At 40.0% G+C, this 25,343-nt stretch overlaps 1 protein-coding gene and 1 pseudogene across 2 annotated transcripts in view; both read left to right on the forward strand.

The window, feature by feature from the left end:
* The window catches only part of NKAIN3 (sodium/potassium transporting ATPase interacting 3), a 619,197-nt gene that overhangs the window by 403,351 nt on the left and 190,503 nt on the right, over positions 1–25,343 (forward strand). The window lies entirely within an intron of this gene.
* LOC116642973 lies at positions 11,133–13,200 on the forward strand (annotated as a pseudogene).

The raw sequence follows: 25,343 nt of genomic DNA on the forward strand, positions 1-25,343 counted from the left end.
TCAAACTCTTTTCCTGGACTTTACTTCCGGCACGATCTGCCCTTCCTTACCCACCTCACTTCTGCAACCAGCCTCTTTCACAACAATCCATGAACACACACCTTTATAGGGTTCCTTCAAGAAGCTCAGCTCGTTCCTGCCCTAGAGTTTTACCCTTGCTACTCTGTCTGGCTTTCCTTTACAGGTAATCTAGATTTCTGCCCCAATGTCTTCTCTGTAGAGGATGACCTGGACAACTGCAATCTAAGCCTCCATCCTCACACACACACACACATACACAATCATACGGGCATTCTCTTTCTCTTGGCGTGCCTCATCTTTTTTCACAGCACTTACGTCTATCACAAATTGTAGTTACATTTTCTCAGTGTTTGTCTCCCCCACTAGAGCACAAACTCCGAGAGAACAAGGACTTCGCTTTGTATCTCAGACTGTGCCTCGCCTGGGTTCTGCACTCAGTAAATACTTGTTGAATGAATGGAAGGATATCTCTAAAGACTTTTGAAAGCTTTTGGTGTTGTCTACTATAATACTGATAAGATAAAGGCCACAATAAAATCATCAATAGGAAGTAAATGATATTTTTGAAACATAGAGCCTAGATATTAACTGTCAGAGGAGAATTCAAGACCAGAGCTCAAGTCTTCTCACTTCTTCCCAGTGTTATTTCCATTGCGCTATGCATGGTGTCTTTCTAGATGATACGTTAGGTAACAATATGTTTATCCAAGATTCCCCACGTTAGTCTACTAACTTTTAATAACACATCTGGAACAGAAACGACCAAGTCCATACCAGACAACGCTGCCTATTGATATACTTAAGCAATTTACTTAAAAATAGACCAGTGAAAGGAAGGGTGAGGAAAGGAGAGATTGTTAATTTACAGATTTAAATTTTTCTGTTTATCTGTAATTTCTTGATTTTCAAAATAGTTTTTCCGTGGGCTGAATGTGTTGTCCCCACAATTCATATGTTGAAGCCTAAATCCCCAGTGTGATGGCATTTGGAGATGGGACCCTAGGGCATGATGAGTGGAGCCCTCATGATAGGATAGTGCCCTTATAAGAAGAGACTGGAGAGAGATGATCCCTCTCTGCCCTTGCCCGTGGGAGGATACAATAGGAAGACGGCCAACTACAAACCAGGGAGAGTGTCCTCACCACACATAGGATCTCCTGCCATCTTAATCTTGTATTTCCTAGCCTCTAGAATCCTGAGAAATAAATGTTTGTTGTTTAAGGCTCCCAGTCTATAATATTCTATAATATTATAGCAGCCTAAACTAAGACAATGTTTTTGTAATTTTTAATTGGTTTACAGTAAATCATAAATGCTTTCCTTTAATAGAATGGTTGTTATAATTAATGGCTTACATTTTCACTTCTTCTGCCTACAAAGTTAGGGTTGTACTCCTCAATAGCAGTCATAAAAATGACAAAGTCAGTATGTGATGCTTATTCTGGGACTAAACCAGTATCTAATTCTAGAGGAACCATTCCCTGTTCTATGACAAGTAGGAAGGCCTACCATTCCGAATTCCCTTGAAGAAAGCACTTGCTAGTAGGGTACCTGGGTAGCTCAGTCGGTTAAGCATCTGCCTTCGGCTCAGGTCATGATCCCAGGGTCTGGTGATGGAGTCCCATGTCAGGCTCCCTGCTCAGTGGGGAGTCTGTTTCTCCCTCTCCCACTGCCCCTCCCACCCTGCTCATGCGCTCTCTCACTTTTTTTCTCAAATAAATAAATAAAATCTTAAAAAAAAAAAAAAGAAAGAAAGCACTTGCTGTTTATGTGCATTGAGTACTCTAAGCTGACAGTGTTCTGTAAGGTTTGCTTCATCTTTATAGTGCAGGTCTCACTCACCCAGGCAGCCCCTTGTAATGACTGAGATTGATTGGGATACTAGCTTTGGTCATTTCTGCCCAATGCAGAACTCCAGTGGGGAATTCTTGCTTTAGATCTCCCTTGTTCAATTGGCTCAAATTTTATGAGATCCGCATTTCAGTCTGAAGGCTTTCCCTGCTCAGTTCTGCTGCCTCCCTCTGTATATTTAGACATTAGCCTTTAACAAACCTCTTCCACTCAACTTTGTCTCAGAATCCGCTTCCAAGAGGACTGAAATGATGCATTTTCTAAATTCCTTTTTTCTTCCATTTTAGGGAGATGCATCTCATCAGACGAAGTTGCACATAGTATATAATCATGCTAGTATGTACAATCATGACTACACAACAAAAGAAAATGGAGAGCAAAAGGCATACATTGCAAAGTTATGGACCAACAACATAAGTGGCTTAACGATCTATTCACCTTTCCTTCCCTTCATTAGCTCATTAGAATGGCAGTGCTTTGGTGACATGGTGAGAGTTGTATTGTGATGGATGGGACTGTCAGAAACTCACTTGAGTATTTAGATATTGCATTAGTGCATTACATTTACAAGTAAGACACTGTTGGCTGTTAACTCCTTTGGCATTGTATGTCTATCTGAGGAGGCAAGAATTTGCCTCAGGATTCCTGAATCTATAGATACTATTATGAAAATATGTGCTGCTTTGTTTGATAACGACTTAGTCTTCGATTTTTTTGGAAATGGACCTTCTGCCATTATATATGGTCCTGTTAGGAAGGCAATTCACTACCCACTAGACAAGCTAAAGAAACCAGATCCTCTCTTTCCTGGGCAAGCGTGTGACTAAAGGAATTCTCTTCTGGAACTTTAAAACAAACAAGTGAAACCTTGACAGAAGGAATGATTGCAGATTTTTTAGTCCCAGTGGTGGGGGCCTGGACAGGCTAAAATAGGAGAACTGTGGTTCCTATTCCCTGGGTTTTGTCCCTCCACAGCTTCCTTAATTTCCACTTGTTTCTAAGACTAGTCTCTGTTCTTCCATCATTTCTGTGAAGCTCCATATCCGCTCATGCACACATACTAATATTCTTCCAAATAAATCTGTTTTACTCAAGAAGATAGAATTGTTTTCTCTTGCTCATAACCAGGAAGCTTAATGACATTGATGCCATGATTCTGAATATGACATTTTTAAAAAGCAGACAAACAAACTCCTAGTAGGGTATGTATTTGTCGCAGTCCTCGAATATTGAGCATTAACAATTATTTGTGTGAAGAAAGAGAGGCGTGATAGATGTCATGTACAAAGGGAGCTGTATCTAGTGACTTTCAATCAATTCATGCTGTTTTCTTCTACATCCTCATCTCTTTTAGAATGTTCTCATTCTCATACACTTGAAACTTTTCAGTTTATGTGGGAGAAGGGTCACCCAGGATGAGAACAGATGTGAACACATCCTACATCTCTTGATGAGCTGAGCTTCTTGAGAACCTGCTTGACAAAAAAGACTTTAAAAAAATCTACTCATGCCTAAGAACATTTTATTATATCCTTCACTTAAGTTGACAACAACTTAATATTTAGCTGCTTAAAACTGAAAATTTAGTGGCCAGATTTTATTGACTTGAGAATACAAGTAAGTAAGCACCATAACCATCTTTTCCTCATGATAATCAGAAAGGTAGTTAAGTGTGGTAGAATCATTTTGAAAGAATGAAAGTATGAATTGTTCTGTAAAATATTCCCAGCTTCCCAGGAAGCTATTTGCTTTAGAGTTTGATGTATTCTTTTCAGGATTATTATTTTAAAAATTGAGAAAATAAAAATTATTTATGATGATGTACTAGTGTACTTTTCTACGTCAGGGCCCTTTGTTTTGCAAGGAACATAAGACTCAACTCAGCTGACCTAAAGAAGAAGAAAGACTTCATTGGCTTATGTACCTGAGATGTCACACATGGGTCAGGCTTTAGGCACAGTTTGATTCTTGGGATTATGATATTATTGCTGGAGTTCTGACTCTGCTTCTTCCAATTTTTCTTAGTTTTTCCCTCCTTCTATGGTGTTTTCTTCTGGACAGCTTCCCTCCTTATAGAAGAAGAATGGCTGTCACAGTCCCTGACCTGACAACCATACCCTACATGCCTTCTAGATGAGAAAAAGGTCGCATACCTTTGTCTCACAATTCCAAGAAGATCTGAGATTCGGTCTGACTAAACTGGATTAGCTCACATGTCCACTGCAAACCAATCACCGTAGCCAGAGTCATAGAATGTTCTGATTGACCTATCTGGGTCACACGCTCCATCCCAGAGCAATGGTGGGCTCAGCTTCTCCAAAACCACATGAATAAGCTATTGTAAAGGGGAAGGGAGGAAAAAGACATAGTATAGGCAATCAACAAGTGTCCAGGCATCCTCCCTTATATTGCAATTATAAATTAGGAACAGTAACTACATGTAGATACGTGGTGCAAGGCTCATCCACACCACTTATCACTGTGTACCAAGGCTCTGAGATGTGAAGTGACACAAAGGTGCTTCATAATAGGGTGGTCTCCGCAATGTGGCATGGACTTGAATGTCTTCGAATGTTGACCTTGTGAGTGTCTTAGAGATATTGGACTAAGAAACATTGATCCACAGTGAAAGAACTCATGAGATTCCAAACTCGAAAAGCCAACTAATCCAATAAGATGAAAAAAATCATTTTTTCAAAGTGACCAGGTACTTGTCTAAAATAAGCTATAGGAAAAGCTAAATTATTATCAGGAGGATGTCTGATGGAGATAGAAGAGGCATGGTTAGTTTTATAATTCAGGTATTTAGTGGCATGTAGTTATGTCTGCACCTACTGTTCAGATGCCTACATCTCCTGGACCAGGTCGGGGCAGGCAAATCCTTGACTATGTACTAGGGCTTAGACAGACACTAACCAGGTTTGTCTCATGGTCTTCCCCTTTTCTATGCTTTTTGTCTATCAATACCTTTTCTGAATGAGTCATTATTTCTTTAGATAAACATGAATCTTTAATTAAGTCTTTTTTTAATCCAGGAACCACTCTGTTTCTTTAAAATACATTCATGTATCTTGGATCATTATGTATCAGTTTTAAAGTTTAATTCTATAAGGCATATCCTTTTAGTAAAAATCTGGTTTTTGCTCCTATATACCAACTAAATGACTCTTCACTAGTCTTTGATAGAATTTATTAATTTAATAGATATAGATGGAGAGAATACTTGAGTATCTACTATGCACTGGTTATCACACATGCCTTATGTTGTACTATTTATACATTGTATACCCATGGGATCCAGGTGCCACAAGTCTAATTTTATAGAAAAAGACACTAAATTTCAAAGAGATCTAGCAACATTCTCAAGGTCAAACAACTAGTAAATAATGAGGTGGAATTCAACTTCATATTTGCCTGATTCTAATATCTGTGGTCTTTCCACGTGTAACTAGTATGGGAGAATATTAAGATGAGTCTTATGTTTTCCCCAGTTCATTTTTAACTTTATTGTTAGAACTGTTAAGAAACAAAATTCTTATACCTAGAAACAATGAAAATTCTTAATTCATTATTTCAAGTTTTATTGCAAATTATTTGTTTATAAATTATTTATAAGTTGTTAATTTATTTTATTTATTCTATGCCTCAAGTGGGCAAATCCCTATAGAGAAGAAGATATAGTAATGTATATTGATGACCAGGACACCATCTTTATTTGCAATGAAGCAAATTATGCACCAGCATTAATAAACATGTTAGATGTTAGATGATAGTTACAGAGAAGATGTTAGAAAGTTATATACTTGTTGAAAGGATACTATGAAATCAACAAGGAAGTTGGGCAATCAAGAGAGGCTTCAAAGAAGAGGTATCATATGAGCCAAACTTGGAAGATATATGAGAGAAATTTTTGTAAACAGAGATTAGGGAAATGCCTTCTACTAGGGGGAAAAAAAACAGTATGAGCAAAGCAAAAACGTAAAAAGAGTATATTGAAGGAATAGAAAACAGTACCATTGAGCTGAGGTGAAGATTTCCACTGTCAGACTGAGAAGTTTACAAAATTCAGTAAGCAATAGGGATCCATTGAAGGTTTCTGAGGAGAGAAACGATATGTTCAAGTTTACAAGTTTAAGAAGCTTAATGTCGGTGTCTAGAATAGATTCGACTTGAGTAAAGAGAAAGTATAGGGACTCACCTGTTAAGTATACTGAAATATATCAAGTAAAAAATAATCAAGTGCCGAACCAGGACACAATGAAAACAGAAAATAAATGGAGATTTGGTTCAAGAAAGCCAGCGGCTCAATCTTGATGACTTGCCAAGTATAAAAAAGGGGGGACCACAAAATTGGAAGAGCCACAGTAAATCTCAGAATGTTTACCTAGGGTCTTGCCCTGCTCAAGTAATCTCCACAGCTACAGGGGAGCAGATTATCTCAGTGTGTCATTCACTTGCTTAAAACCTAGAAATCACCTGGAATCCCCTCCCCCACCTAGTGAACACAGAGGCAAGAACCCTCTGAGCGGTCCCTCCTTTGGAAAGCCATTGCTTATTGCATCAGAAGCAGACATAATGGCTACCTTGTTTATAGTTTCAGTCCTTTCTTATAGACATCTACCTTGTTCTTTTTTTTTTTTTTTTAAAGATTTTATTTATCTATTTGACAGAGAGAGAGAGATAGCAAGAGCAGGAACACAAGCAGGGGGAGTGGGAGAGGGAGAAGCAGGCTTCTCGCCGAGCAGGGAACCCGATGTGGGGCTCGATCCCAGGACCCTGGGATCACGACCTGAGCCGAAGGCAGACGCCCAACGACTGAGCCACCCAGGTGCCCCAACATCTACCTTGTTCTTAATTTTGTCCATGTGTCAGTCTCCCTCTATTAGGGAAACTCCTTGTGCCTAGCACTGCCTCAATTTAGATTCATTATATGAAGGTCTCCTAGTATTGTGCTTGGGTTGGGGGAAACACAGTGGTGTCACTGCCATCAGAAACACAAAAGGTAGGGGTGCCTGGGTGGCTCAGTCTATTAAGCGTCTGACTCTTGGTTTCGGCTCAGGTCATGATCTCACGGTCATGGGATTGAGCCCCACATTGGGCTCTGCGCTCAGTGTGGAGTCTGCTTCAGATTCTTTCTCCTTCTCCCTCTGCCCCTCTGCACTCGTACCTGCTCGCTCTCTGTCACTCCCAAATAAATTTTTAAAAAAGAAAGAAACACAAAGGTAACATGACAAAGAAGCAGAGAATTAACTATTTTAACTGCAATTAGTCTTGTGCCTTGCTATGAATTTGTTTAACATGTAGAAGGGTAGATTTTGATGGGGATATTAACTAATTCCATTTGGACATGATCATCTTTAAGCACCAGCCAGACATCCAGGTAGAGGTGCCCAGCAGGCAGCTGTAAATGAGAAATGAGTTCAGCTGTGGAAGGTAACCCAATGAAAGACTATGTGAGGGGAGGAGGCAGTGGGATTGTTAGCATCCTTTAGCATTGTTACTTCAGAGAGTAGAACAAAGGTTCTTGCTGTACCTTTCATGAGAGTGTGGCCAATTACAAAAATGGGGGTGTGGGGGAAGGAGGGCTAGCGTCCAGTTCTCTCCTCTGTACCCTCCTCCCCAACTCTTACTTTAGAACATGCAGGCTTGCACACACAGCTTCTATACAAGCTTCCTGGAAGTGCCAAGGAGCAGTGTGGTCTTTGCCCAGCTTTTGTCTGGGAGTGAGGAAGTTAATCTTTTCTTTCACGTTAATGTTTCTGAGTTTCAATTTGTTCATCTGTGCAATGAGGTTAAGAATACATAGCCTACCTATCTTAAACAATTATCATGAACATTAATATATGCAAAAAAAGCTTTGTAACCTGTGTGGCACTGTAAAAATGAGAAGTGATTCTTTTTCTATCTATGCCAAGATCTTTTTCTTGTGTCGATTCTATTAAATTTTCAGATGCCCTGGGCACTGCCAAATATCACTAAATTTGGCTCTCTTTTTCATGATCAATATACCCATATTTCCAAATCACCTTGATACCTATTTACAAAATAATTGAACTCATTATTACGAATCAAATTTAATATTTTTTTCTTACAACCTTTCTATTCAGAGTGTATGCATTTTTCTTTTGACTAAGCCCTGAGAAATCCATCCATAATTCATGGCTGCCCAGTTTATGCAGGCAATAAGAAAGATCAGGAGTGGGGTAGACTTTCCTTCCTGGAAGAACAGCCAGGTCTAAACCACCCTCCCCAGTGGTGTGCTAGGCACCTGTGGAAGGTCTATGTGGACCTGAAGTTCAGGGATTCTAAACTTTCTACATGGGCTAGAAAGGAAGTGAACTGGGGCCATTGGCTATTGTCCCCTCCCTCACTCATCAAAAGTTGCTGGGTGTACCTTAGGACCACCAGGCAAAGGCATGCCAGGAAAGAAGGAAGGAAGGAAGGAAGGAAGGAAGGAAGGAAGGAAGGAAGGAAGGAAGGAAGGAAGGAAGGAAGGAAGGATGGAAGGCAAGAAGGGAGGAAGGAAGGAAAGCCTGGTGGGGAGTTCCATGGAAGCAGAGGGATATGTCATCTCAGCCTCATCAGATCCCCCTGACATCATATATAGACCACAGTGGGCCAACCATGCCTTCTAGTAATAGTATATGGACTCTGTGATTTTGAGTTTGAGTTCATTTTTAAATTAGGGAAGAGAGGATTCATTTGGCATTGTTTTTCCTATTACTCTATATATTAGCTTTATTTATGTAAAGTATATAATGTATCCACAAAGTATACATTTCCTGCTATTCTATTGCAGTTATTCTCTCGAGAAGACAACAAGCATGAGAGGTTTTCAGATACCCTCATGGGAACTGAAGAGGAAGTTACGTTCATAAATTGCCTCTTCCATGCCAGGAAGAGCACTGGGGTTGTGCAGGGAGGGTATATAACTTAAGGTTCACAACAGACTTTTGAAGTAGCAAGGTAACATTGGTCCCCACTTTACAGAAGCTCAGAGCAACTAAGTCACTTGTGCAAGGATGTATAGTTGGTAAGTAGAAAGATGGGAATTTGTAGCCATATCTACAAATGAACATGTTTGGTAGATGAGAACAAAACAGGTACTTAAAAGTACACACTCTTTGTGCAAGACTATTGAATCACAGACCTGTACCTCTGAAACAAATAGTACATTATATGTTAAAAAAAAAAAAAAAAAAGAAGAAGAAGAAGATAGTAGGAAGGGAAAAATGAAGCGGGGAACATTGGAGGGGGAGACGAACCATGAGAGACTGTGGACTCTGAGAAACAAACTGAGGGTTCTAGAGGGGAGGGGAGTGGGGGGATGGGTTAGCCTGGTGATGGGTATTAAAGAGGGCACGTATTGAATGGAGCACTGCGTGTTATACGCAAACAATGAATCATGGAACACTACATCAAAAACTAATGATGTAATGTATGGTGATTAACATAACATAATAAAATAAAATTAAAAATAAATAAAAAAATAAATAAAATCTTTTAAAAAACAGTACACACTCTTGTGGATCCAGTTAAATTACCAAAAGGTTTTTTTTTTTTAAGATTTTATTTATTTATTTGGCAGAGAGAGACACAGCAAGAGAGGGAACACAAGCAGGGGGAGTGGGAGAGGGCGAAGCAGACTTCCCACGGAGCAGGGAGCCCAATGCGGGGCTTGATTCCAGGACCCTGGGAGCTGAAGGCAGACGCTTAATGACTGAACCACCCAAGTGCCCCTACAAAATGTTTTAAAAACTAGAAATATTCTAACTTTACAGCTGAGTTGGATATGGCTTATATATCTGTAACCCAATTTTAGGGTAGTTCACAGTAAAATAGCCTTTAAATAGGGTGCACAGCTGGACAAATCCTGGAACTTTTGTATTTTTGCTTGGCGGTTTGTTGGTTTGCTTGTTTTTGCATTTTTCAAATATCCAGTAAGTAGGATTCTGCAGAAAACAGAATGGACATTACCTGCTGCAGGACCACTGAGATGTGCTCTTGAGACCTGTAAGAAAAGGGAGGGAAGCAGGATTAACAGAGAGACACTGAGAGGGATACACTTCCGGTAGAGCCCTCACACCATTCCAAGGTGAGCTCTGAAGCTGGGATAAACCATCCCAGTAATCCATCCAGGCAAGCTTCTCCTTTGTACTCCCGCATGGAGCACTGGATATGGAAAGGGGGCATAACCCTGGGCTATGCTAGTTCTTTCCAGAGAAAGTAATTCCTGGGAAAGGCCTGAACTGAGAGTCATCTAGCCAGGGGAGACAACAAGAGTGCACTAGTCATTAGGGGCTGAACTGCCACATGCACTACAGTCCCCTGTAAGATTTATTTATTTATTTTAGAGAGAGAGAGAGAGAGAGAGCGCACATGGGAGTGGGAGGAGGCGCAGAGGGAAAGGAGGAAGAGAGAATCCTCAAGCAGACTACCTGCTGAGATCCAGAGCCCAACTTGGGGCTTGACACGGGGCTCAATCCCAGGACCCTGAGATCATGACCTGAGCTGAAATCAAGAGCCAGATGCTCAACCAACTGAGCCACCCAGGCGCCCCTCCCCTCCTGTGTCTTTAGGGCCCATTGATTCTTATAAGTTTACCTTATATAAGGCCAGCTCCTCCAGGATTCTGGATGTTCTCATTTCCTGGGATAAATTATAAAAGAAAGGTTAGTGATGTAACCTAGAGCCCCCATGGCTGTGCTGGTCTTGAAGCCACAGAGATACTAATCACTTTCCATTACAAATCACTCACACTTCTCTAGGGCTTACCCGTTAGAGTGCCCAGAGGTGACCAAGCTTGAGGCAGGCAAGATGCCCCTCTCCTTCTGTGTGGTGGATTTCTTTTTCTGAATTGTTTCTACACTGAAGATATAGTCCTTATCTGCATTTTATGTTAGAGGGTCTCCTAGTGGACTGCCCACATTGGGTATTTTTCCCACTCTTGGTATATAGAATAATAGAGTGTCACAACCAATGGATTAAATGATTTGGTAAATATTCCCCACATTAGTGGATGGTCCCATAGATGCCAGGTGTAATCACTGGATTTTTTTGTTAAAGATTTTATTTATTTATTTGACGGAGAGAGAGAGAGAGAAAACAAGCAGGGGGAGCGGCAGACAGAGGGAGAGGGAGAAGCAGACTCCCCGCTGAGCAGAGAACCCAAGGTGGGGCTCGATCCCAGGACCCTGAGATTATGACCTGAGCTGAAGGCAGATGCTTAACCAACTGAGCCACCCAGGTGCCCCAATCCCTGGAATTTTTTGAATGTTATCTTTTATGGTAAGGTCTTTGCCAGTGTGGGCCACTCGAGTGCGCAGGCACCTGGCAGTTACCGGTCTCACCATGGAGCAGAAAGTGCTTGCGCTCCAGGCCGAAAAGAAAAGGCCAAGAAGGACAAAGCCCAAAGGAAATCTGAAACTCAACACCGAGGCTCTGCTCCCCACTCTGAAAGTGATCTACCAGAGAAGGAAGAGGAGATTCTGGGGTCTGATGATGATGAGCAGGAAGATCCCAATGATTATTGTAAAGGAGGTTATCATCTTGTGAAAATCGGAGATCTATTCAATAGGAGATATCATGTGATCTGAAAGTTGGGCTGGGGACACTTTTCAACAGTGTGGTTATCATGGGATATTCAAGGGAAGAAACTTGTGGCAATGAAAGTAGTTAAAAGTGCTGAACATTATACTGAAACAATACTAGATGAAATCCAGTTGCTGAAATCAGTTCATAATTCAGACCCTAATGATCCAAATAGAGAAATGGTCATTCAACTACTAGATGACTTTAAAATATCAGGAGTTAACAGAACACATATCTGCATGATGTTTGAAGTTTTGGGGCATCATCTGTTCAAGTGGATCATCAAGTCCAATTATCAAGGGTTTCCAATGTCTTGTGTCAAAAAAATTATCCAGCAAGTGTTATAGGGTCTGGATTATTTACACACCAAGTGCCATATCATCCACACTGACATTAAACCAGAAAACATCTTGTTGTCAGTGAACGAGCAGTATATCCGAAGACTGGCTGCAGAAGCAACAGAATGGCAGCGATCTGGAGCTCCTCCACCTTCTGGATCTGCAGTCAGTACTGCGCCCCAGCCTAAACCAGCTGAAAAAATGTCAAAGAAGAAGAAGAAGAAATTGAAGAAGAAGCAGAAGCACCAGGCAGAATTACTAGAGAAACAAATGCAGGAAATTGAGGAAATGGAGAAAGAGTTGGGCCCTGGGCAAAAAAGACCAAACAAGCAAGAAGAATCAGAGAGTCCTGTTGAAAGACTCTTGAAAGAGAACCCACCTAATAAAATGACCCAAGAAAAACTTGAAGAATCAAGTACCATTGACCAGGATCAAACACTTATGGAACATGGTGTAGAGGGTAGTGCAGCAGAAATCAATTGCAATGGAGTAATTGAAATCATTAATTATACTGAAAACAGTAATAAAGAAACATTGAGGCTTAAAGAGGATCTACATAATGCTAATGACTGTGATGTCCAAAATTTGAAGCAGGAACCTAGTTTCCTAAGCTCCCAAAATGGAGACAGCAGCACATCTCAAGAAACAGACTCTTGTACACCTATAACCTCTGAGGTGTCAGATACCATGACGTGCCAGGCTTCACCAAATGTAGACCAGTCATTCAGTGAACAGGACATCAGCAAACTTCAAGAAGGCATTCGGGCAGAGATACCCTGTGAAGATAAGCAAGAGCAACAACAAAATGGACCATTGGACAACAAAGGAAAATCCACTGCTGGAAATTTTCTTGTTAATCCCCTTGAGCCAAAAAATGCAGAAAAGCTCCAAGTGAGGATTGCTGATCTTGGAAATGCCTGTTGGGTGCACAAACATTTCACTGAAGATATTCAAACAAGGCAGTATCGCTCCTTGGAAGTTCTGATAGGATCTGGCTAAAATACCCCTGCTGACATTTGGAGCACAGCATGCGTGGCCAGTTCAAAGGCCTCATTCAGCGGAAGAGTACACTCGAGATGAAGATCACATTGCATTGATCATAGAACTTCTGTGGAAGGTGCCTCACAAGCTCATTGTGGAAGGAAAATATTCCAAGGAATTTTTCACCAAAAAAGGTGACCTGAGGCACATCATGAAACTGAAAACTTGGGGCCTTTTAGTGTTCTAGTGGAGAAGTATGAGTGGTCTCAGGAAGAGGCAGCTGGCTTGACGGATTTCTTACTGCCCATGTTGGAGCTGATACCCGAGAAGAGAGCCACTGCTGCCGATTGTCTCCAGCACCCTTGGCTCAACTCCTGAGCCCCAGCCCAGCGCCGCAGCAGAGATCACATGCTGACCCTCGCCCCTCCCTGCCAAGCATTTCCCTCTTCCCTTTTCAGGGTGAAACTCTTCCTTCAAGCGTTTCCTAGGTTATTTGTTACTGTGTTTTGTTTTGTTTTGTTTTGTTTTGTTTTGTTTTGTTTTGTTTTGTTTTTTTAATCCAACATGTTCATTTGGGTTTGCTTACTTGACCCTGTGGAGATTCCCCCACAGCCATTGGGCATCCTAGGTGAATTTGGCCTTGATTGGGCTCTGCCAAAGACTAATAGGCTAAAATGTGAAACAGCCTCTCACCCTGTACCCTTGTCTTTCCATTAAAACTCCTTTAAATTATAAGCTTCCTTTTTAAAAAGAGCTATGAAGATGATGAGCTCATCCTTTTATTCACTGACTCTAAGAGTCAAATTTTCTAGTGCATCTCCTATTGCCAGCATAAGGATGAGAAGGGGAAAGGGTGTTACTTCTGTGTACAGCAGAGACATTAAACTTGCTGTATCCAGGCTGCATCATCTTCCTGGATTGTTTCTGTTGTTCTCTATGTTCACATTTTGTCCCATGACTTTGAAGTGACTATCTTTTTAAATGAGCTGTATCAACGCCAAATTTGGATACCATTTTATCACTGCTCAAAGCACTATCGAATTCCTTTCATCCTCCCATAACTCTAAGATCCTTGAATCTTTGGTCTGATTTTTGGTGGAAACAGACACGGAACCATTGACTAGTGATTTCTTCAGAACTAGATGTTCTGCAAAAACAGTCCTTTCCTGTGTGTCTTCTGTCACCCTAACTGCAGAGTTATTTTGATTGGCTGTTTGGGGTTTTGTTGTTTTAATCCCTGGCTGACATTTTACTCATTGCACTTGAGTTTACTGCCCCATAACTACAGAATTCAGGATGACTCCAGAAAGGAGATCTGGGTTTCAGAGATTTCCCCTCTAAGAAGAAAATGTCCTAGAATTCCCAGTTCTTTTCCAGTCAGTCCCCTACTTCTATTTACAGCTTTTTCTTTACCTTGTCCAAAATTTAACCTTGAAGCAGTTTTCCTCTGTGGCTTTGCCATTCTCATTTTCTCAGAGGCTTCATGTCTTAAATGAAATCCCAGCATAAGAGAGCCAAGGGGAAGGGTGGGGGGATGGCACTTTTGGGGTGGGGTGGTTTTTTGCGGGATTTTTTTGGTTGTTTTAACATTAACCATTCTCTGCTGCTGTTTCTTTGTATAATGTAAGTTTTTAACTGCAATTTTGAGATAATTGAGATGTACTTGAGGCTTTTTTTTTTTAATGAGAAAAGGCTTTGTGAATCTTATTTTAGAATGGGCCTCTCCTAGACTTGCCCTAGACATTACATATTCCTCCAGTCATATTGAAAAGCAAAAGAGGGGCAGGTTTGGGGTCATAGCCACTTGTTCAGCATGGACCAAGTGGGCCTTGGGGATTACAGCATTCTGCAGAGACGGCTCCAGGACTGATTTACAGAAAGCCAAGGAAGTGCAACTTGAGGTTCTACTAGCCAAGCTACTGATAAGACTTTCAGGTAGCCGACTCTCTATATGGGAGATTGGAGTCCAAATTCTGCCATTTTTCCACCAACAACAGCAAAAGAAAAAGTGGTGCAATTATGCAATCCATTTAACTCATAAGCATAGAACCCTGTTGGCCAGCCATTCATTGGATCCTTGATTGGGTAGTCCTGAAATCAGACATGTTCCTGTAGAAAGAATTTTAAGTGAGGCTGTCTATGCACCTATCAAGAATAAAGGAAATAGATTGTATCCAACAATGGCAGGGAAAATCCTTCGGCAATTCTAATCCATTTTGGCTTTTCAGCTATATATATCTATCTAAAGCAATAGCAGACTAGAACTGAATTCTTGTCTACACTGTAAAATAACAATTGCACAATTACAGGAATTCTGGTGATGATATTAAAATGAAATAACCAAAACACAAATAGAAGGCCCCATTTTAACAACTGATATGAGAAGAAATTTTAATAAGAGAGAATCTCTATAACTTCTTTCTGGAAATGTTTTCCCACCAAATGAGGGCTTTTCCCCCTATCATTTAAGGAGCCAGATGAATTAGAAGCCATAGAAAGAGGCAGCTATAGAATTTGATCTTCCAAGTACCCCGTGTACCTTTATTGAACTTAATCATAATACTGTCAAATTGCCACGATCTCACTAAAGGATTTCTATCATTGTCAGTTACAACCCCAAATGCATTTTTATTCTTTCTACTGGGTTCACTGTCTGTTTTCTTTATAAATGCAGTACAATAAACAAATTATTTAATTAAAAAAAAAAAAGTCTTTGCCAGTGTGATTAAGTTAAGGGTCTGGAGATGGAGCATTATCCTGGATTAACCAGGCCTTAAATGCCACCACACGTGTCTTTAAGAGAGATGGACAGAGGGAGATTAGACACACACAGAGGAGAAGGCAATGTGAAGACAGAGCAGAAAGAAATTCAAAGACATTCGTCCTACAGGCTGTAGTGAAGCAGCCACAAGCCATGGAATGACCACAGCCACCAGAAACCACAATTGGCAAAGAATGGATTGTGATCCAGGCCTCTGGAGCGAGTGCAGACTTGCCAACACCTTGATTTCAGACATCTGGCTCCTAAAACTGTGAAAGAATAAGCTCCAATTATTTCAAGCCACCTGATCCGTGGTGATTTGTTATACCAGCCATAGGAAACTAACGTACCCACAGTACTACTCTCAAGACGCTGCTCTCCATTGACTCCATTCCTTTCATGTTTTTATACGAAACTTCTAGAAATGTGAGGAGCTAGGCTGGAGGCCATATCATCATGACAGGATTCTCACACCAACTCTGGAATCAGACAGCCTGGGTTTAAATATTGACTCTACCGATTTCTAGCTTTGTGACCTCAGACATATGGCTTAACCTTTTCAAACCTCAGTTTCTTTACCTGCAAAATGGGGAGGAATATTGCATCACATAGGCAGACTGCGAGGATCAAATTAGATGGCCACATAAAGTATTAACAAAGCATCAGGTACAATGTAGTGCTCATTAAGCATTCGTTATTATGAGTCACATATATTTTAATCAAATGATATATACAAAAAATAGGTCATTTATTAAAATAGTTTGATTAAAAAAATGCTTACAATATATATCGATCAATGCAAATAAACATGTTAGGTATATATTTATGAAAGATTTACCATGTTACTATTTACTATTTACTACTCTTTGTGCCTCAGTTTATCAATCCGAAAAATAAGGATAATAGTAGTACTGACTCTAAAGGGCTAATGTGAGGATTGAGTGGGGGCAATTCACATTGAACACTTTGCACACTTCAGGGCATATAAGAAATGCACATTTCCATTAGTACCTCTGTGTAGCATCTCACTTAATCCCCACCACAGCCCTCTAAAATTGGTATCATTGTTACCCTATTGTACAGACAAGAGTTGGAATAAATTGTTCAAGCTCATACAGCTAGTATTGTCTGAACCAGCACTCCAGCCCAAGTCTGTCTGAGATTAGAGTCTAAGAACTCCATCACTTACATCTACTAATAGAAAGTAACTTTTACCATTTTTTAGGCTTTATCATTTCAGTAAGGATTCTAAGTGTACTCTCTAGCATGTGGGAGGGCTCTAAGTAATCTCTCTACCATAGAGGAATGTCTTATTGTTGAGAATAATAAAGGAGCATGTTAGAAATTAACCTGTTAAAATTTTTAAGGCAGTAGGAAACATTAGCAGATAATTACTGAGCTCTCCTATCTCCCAAATTTCAGCATCACTGAGAAACCTTTAAAATGTCCATGTTCCATATAACTGTAAAGAATTCTATACTTCCCGCATGTGAATGGTAAATGTGACAAGATTCCTGGAAATATAAGCATAATAGGCCCACAAATACTTTGAAAGTGTCTTTCTGATATATCAAAGTGATTATGGGGCACTAAATAAAGCTGTTTTGTGTATGAAGACACCAACACTATTTCTTAAATTTTTAGTTTTATTCATTCATTTATTTATTCAACACTTATTGGGTGAGTGCCTAAGACATGCTGGACATTATCCTAGGCAATAAGGTTTTAGTGATGAAAAAGATTTAAAAGTCTCTCAAATAAAACCTACTTTCTGATGTTTGGAAATTCATCTAATCAACCATCCCACTAGAAAATATCAAATAGCGAGTAAATGTTCTGCAGAGAAATAAAACAGAAAGGGACCACGTGACAACAATCCATTCATTAGACCATTACTGATCATTTGTTAGGGAACCATTGTGAGGATATAAAATGAAAAAAATTACATATTCTTCCCCCAAGGAGTTGGAAGGCTAGTTTTAACTCTACTGTGTATGAACTGGGATATAGGAAAAGTACAGAAGAAGTTAGGATGGATCCAAACAAGTGGACAAAAATTACTTCCAGAGAGGAGAACAAGGTAAGGAGCTTTATAGTAGCTAAAAGGGTGAATTTTTAAGGATGTGTGAGGTTCCATGTATAGGAAGCAATAGGCATGTGAGCAGAACAGGAAGGCAATGAATAACAAGTAGTCTAGCAAGGCTGGAAGAGAAGGATTGTGTAGACAACTGGGGTAAAAGACAAGAGGACCATGGATTTAATCAGATCACAGGGCCTTTGACAGCCAAAGGATCAGACTATATTCAGGAAATCTCTCTACCTTAGAGGAATGTCTTATTGTTGAGAATAATAAAGGAGCATGTTTTGATGCAGCGAATGACATGTTCAGATCCTACCATGAGGAGTTTAAATGGCAGTGAGGAGTTTGGGAGGGACCAAACACTAAAGACACGCACACCATTTGGGAGGTTACTGCAATAGACCAGGTGTAAAGGATGGGTGCTTATCTGGGATGATGATGATGATGGGAATGGAAAGAAGAGAATGGCCAACAATTTATTTTCTGCTGTGGTATAGATAAGATTTTGCGTGTCCATGTGTGCTGGTCAGGGAGGATAAGAAGGCAGGTGAAACTGGGTACTAGAAACCAGGATGAGAAGAATATGGATGAGAATGACCTAATGACAGAGATCTAAATGACAGAGGTAAAGGCAGTAACATGAGAATTTCCACTCTTTCTGTGCCTTGGTTTTCATTTCCTCATTTGATAGACTGCTGGTTTCACCTCTTTCTGAGGCTAAATATATCAAGATTCAAATCAAATGCGAGGCTCGATACATTCAATATTTATTAAATGTCTATCCTAGAGTAGGTACTAGATATGTTTCTTGATAGCAGAGTAATTTTTTCCTCTCTTATCAGTTTTTTTTTATGTTCAGTTAACCACTGTAGAGTACATCATTAGTTTTTGATATAGTGTTCAGTGATTCATTAGTTATGTATAACACCCAGTGCTCATCACAACACATGCCCTCCTTAATACCCATCACCTGGCTACTCCCCCACCCCCCTCCCCTCTGAAACCCTCAGTTTGTTTCCCGGGGTCCATAGTCTCTCATGGTTCGTCTCCCTCTCTGATTTCTCCCCCTTCAGATTTCCCTCCCTTCCCCTATGGGCCTCCGTGCTATTGCTTATCTTCTCAGTTTCTGTAATGCTTCATCTGTGCCTTTGGTAGGACATTTATTACTTTTTACCTTGAATTCCACTTACTGAGGTACCTGCTAACCTCCTCTAATGGGCTGAGTGTCTTGGGGGAAGAATCCATGTCTGTCTCATTTGTATTGCAGTGCATTGCATGCAATAGACCGAAAATAAATATTTGTAATTTGAGCTTATGCAGTCACATAATATTTGAAATAGCCCAGTAAGAGTTTTGATAGTAACTACTCAATTCCACTCAATACCCACAGTTAGCTTCTGGTTGCCTAATAACCAATTACCAAGTAGCTTATTAGTTTACTACAATATTAATACAGTTCATTTATTAAAATGACTCAAATTACCGAGATGAATATTTTACAACCCATTCATTTCAGGTGTTAGCAATAGCATCCATGTAATTATGTCATAATTCAATAACTTATCAAAAATGTCTAGTAGATAGTTGATTCGGGCTGCATTAACATTTTTTTTTCTATTAACCTAGTCATATAGGTTTTTGAAAAATAATTTTGAGTTTTTGAAAGATAATTTTGATTTATCATATAACACATAGATACTCGCTTAAGCCACAGCTAATAAACATGTCATATTTCTAGTGAATAAATGCTGGAACACAAAGAGGACATTTTAGTAACATTCCAGACCTAGTGATAGCTTTTAATAAATATTAAAAATAAGAACCACAATGCGTCATGGTACTGAAGGGCCAGAACCAGAGAAACCGTGGAAAGACTTGAGATCCTCCAAAAAGACATGGAGATCCAGGTTGGCACTGACAAGTTTAGAAACCATGCTGATCAACCAGGAGAGGACAGAAGACAGAGAAAATCGAATATTCCAACATCCAGGCAAGTAGCAGGGAAAAGACCATCTGTCAGAATTAAAGGGACAGCATAAAGCTGACAGAAGGGTCAACTTGAGAATTCACTAAGAATAGGGATCTCAGAAACAGGCTATTTCTGGAAAGAGTCATTATAGGCTTCCCATACAGAAATAAGCAAAAGCTAGGGGACACATCCAGAGTCTGCAGGTGCAGGTTAGAGGATGCATCTGGTAGGGGTAAGACCTAATAGGACAAAGATATGACCAGCTCTTACCAGCATAAGAAGCAGAATAGTCCCAAAAGTGGACATGGCCTAATCCCTGGAACCTGTGAATATGCTCCCTTACTGGCAAAAGAGACTTTGCTGATGTGATGAAGGTTAGGGACCCTGAAATAGGCAGATTATGTTGGTGGGCCCTAGTTAATGACATGAGCCTTTAAAAACAGGGAACTGGGGCACCTGCATGGCTCAGTTGGTTAAGTGTCTGCCTTCGGCTCAGGTCGTGATCCCAGAGTCCTGGGATTGAGCCCTGCGTTGGGCTCCAACAGTCAACAAGGGAATGTGGACCCTAGTCCTACAACTGTGTGGAACTGAATTCTGCCACCAACCTGAATGAGTTTGGAAGTGGATTTTTTTTTCAGAGCCCTCAGTAAGGAGTACAACCCTGCTGATACCTTGATTTTCAGCCTTGTGAGTCTCTCAGCAGTTTGCAGCCCAGCCCTTCTGGTCTTTTGGACTACAGAACTGTACTATGATAAATTTGTATTGTTTTAAGGCACTCAAATTGTGGTCATATGTTATGGCAGGCATAGCAAACTGATATAGTTATCAAAAGACACCCTGTAATTGTCAAGAGGCATGAATGGCTTAGAAAGGATTTTGGTTATTGCCCTTTCTTTTACTTTTCTTCCCTTTCCTAATTAGGCAAAAAAAAAAAAGCTGGGGAATTCAGCATACCAATACCAGAGGTGGGACAAAAGTGACTTCATTATTTCATTGGACATAATCTGTAGAACTCTTATGTTTTGTGGTAGGATACTTCAATCTCTTAAACCCTGAAATTCAGTAAAGTAACATATAATGTGTGGTTTGAGCTAAATCTTTTGATGGCTGAGTTTTTTATATGTCTTACTGTCTCTTTATAAAAATGCTTCACCATATATTTATATTCAGTTATTCCAGGTAAATAATTATCCATTTAATTATATATTTTTCCTTGCTGATTTTGTTCAATTATAACCAATTTTGTCTCAGATTATAGTAATTGGGACTTTAAAGGAAAGTTAGAAACACAAGTAAATATTTTTGATAAGTTAAATAACATCATATATATTGTAGAGATCTCTCAAACTGTTTTGAAACAGTAGCAACTGAATACAAAATTATCAAATATGAAGTTAGAATTAGAATGATTTTAGCAAAAGAGAAAAGCTTATTTGTGACTATTTAGCCCCTTGATCTTGAAACATGGCATTAGCATACGTGAATCATCATACTTGGTAAGAACAACCAGTTAAGATACTCAAAGAGGACCCTTTCCCAATGAACCATAATTTCTCTGAATGCCCACATTAAAAGTGATAAAATGCTGCTACTTTCAAAATTGCATATGTAATTGCAGGGTTACTAAATGATACCTCAATTAGATCAGCTTTGTTTTAGAAAGAACTTTGAGATTATCTGAATGAGAGATTCCAGCACATAAAACTTCCACATTCCCCTTCCCTTCCTAAGGAAAAGTTCTCAATGTCATGTAGTTGATCTTCTTTCAGAGTTTACAGTCTCCTCTAGAGTATTTTAGGCGTAGAGTTGATACTCAGTTAATTTATCTTTTATTGTCACAACCATAGACTATTTTAATTTCTTTTACCTTTCCAATTGTAGCTTGTCAAAACTATTTTGACAATAAGAAAAACACATCATACGGACATTTTTTTCTTTTCCACTAGAAGTAATAAGGAGACTTGAAGTTGGGGGGATGCACTCTCAAAGAAATAATATGAGAACATGTATCTTTACGTATTTGTTCTATAAATAAGTTTACTCATATAAGCTACCGAAGGGAAAGTTAAAGACTCCTCTGTATCATTGGAATATGACTTCAAATCTCCTCCCGGATGACATGTTTGAATTATAAATTAAGCTATATGGCTTAATAATTGCATGATCTTGAGAAGTTACTTAAACCTGTCTTAGTCTTCATATGGGGATTATCAAACCACCTCAAGTTTGTTGTGAGAATTAAGTGAAATGAAATAATGTTGGTAAAGTGCTTAAGAAGAGTATCTGGAATGTAGTCAGCTCCCAAAAAATATTAGCAATTTTTATTAAAAATGGCAATTAACATGGAGGGAGAAAAAGAAAATAAAGATTAGGAATCCACATAAGAAAATGCTGATGTGTCAAGAAGAGGTTGGGGAGAAGAAGGGAGATTTTTGCCCCATTGGGAATGATGGTGGACCACTAAGCAGCCGTTTGATTCCTCAAGGATACTCTAAAGACATAGATAGTGGTACTTACGGATATTCTCCCAGTCATTTCTGTCGTGGCTGCAATTTTTTTTTCAAGTACTTTTATATGTAAGTGACATCCACGGAGAGTCTTCTTAGGCTCAACTAAACATTGAGACTCCAGACCATCATAGACCACACTTGGCACCGTGTGGATGCAGGTAGGCACCACAGCTTGCCAGCAGGGCAATGTCAGATATCCTCTTCCTTGAGTCTTCTTGAAACATCAGACAGGTCCAGGAGCCACACTAGCTTAAAAGCCTCATACATCAGGAGAGCCCACATCTTTTGTAGCACCCCCATACTTACAGCTTCTAGAGTCTCCATTAGGGACATGGCGCTTACTTGGGAAAGCCAAAAATTATGGCTTTTCACCAGCATTTATAATAGATAATCCCAGTCCAGATGTAATTTGTCAGTCATGGGTTACTTTTTACCACACTAAATGTGGTTTCATAATGTAGTTGGCACGTATCGTCTTTGCCAAGTTACCAGCAGAACAGAAGTAGAGACTTGCCAAAGGTCAAATTCTCACGCAGCAGGAGAATAGATATTATTAACTCCATAAAGGGTAGATAACAATCATGAGCAACTGGTTATTGAGAAATGATATTTTGGGGTATAAAAATAAAACTCTGCTCTCTGTCAATAATTCACTCCACCAGGGTGCTCCTTGTCAGCCTCTGTCAGAGCCGCACGGCATGCAGTCCAAAGACCTTCCCCTCCAACCCTCCTCCTTTCCTCTCTCCCTTCCAAGGTGTCACACTGGCTTTGTGGACTGAAATTCCCCTGCTGATTTCTCTCTGTGCCTTATCCTTCACAGGCATTTCTCCTCATTAAATCTCTCAAAACTTCTGGTGCCTGTTTCACAAAGGATCCTGACTGACATGACAAACTCTGTAGAACATACAGAAAAAGCATGTTATTAGAGAAAGGAAGAGAAAGATGGTATTGACCATTTCTCCCACTTCAGCGAACCATTTCCTCTGGGGGAAACAGAAGCGTGTAATGTTACATAAGGCTCCAAACTTAGGGAAGTTTTTTTCTTTCAATCTTTCTTTTTTAAGAGTAGGAAAATTAATGCAAAATGGATAAAGACAGTGTCTCAAAATACACAAGTCAACCCCATTAAAGTGTGAATTCCATCCCAAGATCACATTTGGATTATTCAGAATACACACATTAAACTATTCTCATTGGAGGAGTGTGTGTGTTTTCAACGATATAAAAGCAGCAGAAAAACAAAGGAATGTCAAGTAAGGGATTAAAAAGACATCTTCAAGGCCCCTATTAGTCTTCAGAACAAATCCTCAAGGCCCCTATTCCACTGCCCTTGTTCCTTACCTTCCCCAGATTTGTGTCTGAGCTTGGAGAGGCTCCTGAAAGTCAAGGCTCTGGGTCGGGATGTGTCTCTTTAATCCTGGTGTCACCTGGTACTCTCTCAGGCTCTGTATGCTTAGATACTCCCTCCAGACAGCATTTTGCCGGGTCCACAGGGTTTTACCTGAAAATAGGCATGGTCCCTTGTATTCTCAAGCCCCTCCAATCCTTTCTGGAATAATTCTACAACCACATGGCTCTACCCAGGAAGGATGCTAAATAGCATCTCTTTCCATGAAGCACCTTGCTTACCATTAACTCCTCTGTCCTTCGTTCATCCAATTCTCATTCACCAGTCCAGATTATCTTTTTCAAACTGGTGGGGAAGCCCTACTTTCTGTTTTGATCTTTCTCTTAAAAATTTTGTCTGTGCCCCTGACCCTTCAGCTTCCCCTGAAAGCATAGACTTCTATAACAGAAAAGCCAAAAGACATCAGCAGACCTTCTGACTGTTGTTCTGTATATGATCCTCCTGGGGCAACAAGTACAATAGCAACCATCTGCTTTAAAAGGAAGAGAAAAGGGGATAATACCAAGAGAAGGGAAGAACCATATTATTCTGCCACTTCAGCATATGGCCACACAGTAAATTAAAGTTTTAGCATTGAGAGGAACACTACAGGTTTCTAATTCTATCTCCTTTTGCATCTTCTCTATTATATGCTCCTGACAGATGGTCAAACAGACTCCATAATTCCACTGATGGATAATTCAGATCCTCATAAGAGAATGCATTCCAGAATTGTCAGACTTCTTAGCAAGTCCATCCTTATATTGAGTTGGCATCTGTTTCCATTATGGGCCACAGAAGATGTCCATCATCGTCCAAGGAACATTGGTCTTAGACCTAACCAGATAGAGATAGTTCAGATAGTCTCTGTAGGCTTCCGTTTCTTCATCTGCAAAATAGAGTTGATAATACCTATCTTTTGGAATCCTAGGGAAGATTAAATGATATCAATATATATAAATACCTGGTATAGTGTTTGTTTTGTCATTGTAGGTGTTTGCTAAATATTATTCCTGTCCAGTAATGGTCCAGAATCACTCATTAATTCACTCATAAAATACTGATTTAGCATTTTCCTTGTTGCAAACCCTAGAATAAACCCCGATAATAGAGCAGAGAATAAAACAAATATATACTTTGTCTAAAGGAGGTACAGTGTATCCAAAGTAATTACAAATTACAAGTTACAAATATTAGAAGTGCTATGAAAGAGGGGCACCTGGGTGGCTCAGTCCATTGAGTGTCTGCCTTCAGCTCAGGTCCTGATCCCAGGGTCTTGGTATCCAGCCCTGAGTTGGCTCCCTGCTCAGTGGGGAGTCTGTTTCTCCCTCTCCCTCTGCCACTCCCCCTGCTTGTGCTCTCTCTTGCTCTCTCAAATAAATAAATAAAATCTTAAAAAAAAAGAAGTGCTATGAAAGAAAACAGCAGGGTACTAAGAGGACACATACAAAGGAAACATAAAGAACAAATTCACCTCCTGTTACACACCTGTGCGTATACATGTGCGTGCATGCACACACGCACACACACACAAATAAGCATAATGTATCATCTCCCCCTACAAAGTCTTTTTATATCAAGAATAAGCATTCCAATGCTTTCACCCATTCTTCAGATTGCATGGTTGCAGGATGGCTTATATTTTCTATCAAAATATGGAACATTGAAAGGTCCTTTCTTGGGCGCCTGGGTGGCTCAGTTGGTTAAGCGACTGCCTTCGGCTCAGGTCATGATCCTGGAGTCCCTGGATCGAGTCCCGCATCGGGCTCCCTGCTCGGCAGGGAGTCTGCTTCTCCCTCTGACCCTCCCCCTTCTCATGTGCTCTCTCTCTCATTCTCTCTGTCTCAAATAAAT

Source organism: Phoca vitulina, unplaced genomic scaffold (assembly GCF_004348235.1).
Source record: "Phoca vitulina isolate PV1807 unplaced genomic scaffold, GSC_HSeal_1.0 scaffold25, whole genome shotgun sequence".
NCBI classification, from domain to species: Eukaryota; Metazoa; Chordata; class Mammalia; order Carnivora; family Phocidae; genus Phoca; species Phoca vitulina.